The sequence below is a fragment of the Schistocerca piceifrons genome, unplaced genomic scaffold (assembly GCF_021461385.2).
Source record: "Schistocerca piceifrons isolate TAMUIC-IGC-003096 unplaced genomic scaffold, iqSchPice1.1 HiC_scaffold_1409, whole genome shotgun sequence".
Taxonomy (NCBI): domain Eukaryota; kingdom Metazoa; phylum Arthropoda; class Insecta; order Orthoptera; family Acrididae; genus Schistocerca; species Schistocerca piceifrons.
This window is the reverse complement of record NW_025727246.1, coordinates 70001-70534: the sequence shown is the minus strand read 5'-3', so window position 1 is coordinate 70534 and position 534 is coordinate 70001.

Genomic DNA, 534 nt, shown 5'->3' with positions numbered 1-534 from the left:
GGTTAGGTTAAGGTACAACATAGGTTAGGTTAAGGTACAACATAGGTTAGGTTAAGGTACAACATAGGTTAGGTTAGGTTAGGTTACACGTTGTTGTAAGGAAAGGTGTAGGGGGGGGGGGCGGGGGCGGCAGGTTCCTTGATAGTGATTATAGTAAGTGAATGCTTGTGACATGATCAGATTTGTCACGTCAGGATGCACCTTTGGCTTATTAGAGGCGGCGCTCCAATTCTATGCTTGTGTGAGACCTGTGTCTTTGACTCATGTCATTGTTTGTGCGCTGTGACAGGAGGTACTATTGTGATGTTGGGTGCACCGTTGTATAGGACATGTGTGGGTGTTGGTGCCTGGTCTGCGCAATGGTGGATGTCGAAAGGCTGGGATATTGTATTTTCCGCATGGACCTCCTGGTCTGGTTGTGATAGTGTGGATTGTGTAATGTGGCGGAGAAGATGCACTGGATGTTGTTCCATGCTGGTGCTTACATATTGTATGTGCGCCCGTTAGAAGCAGAGAGTGGTGCGTGATCAGAGT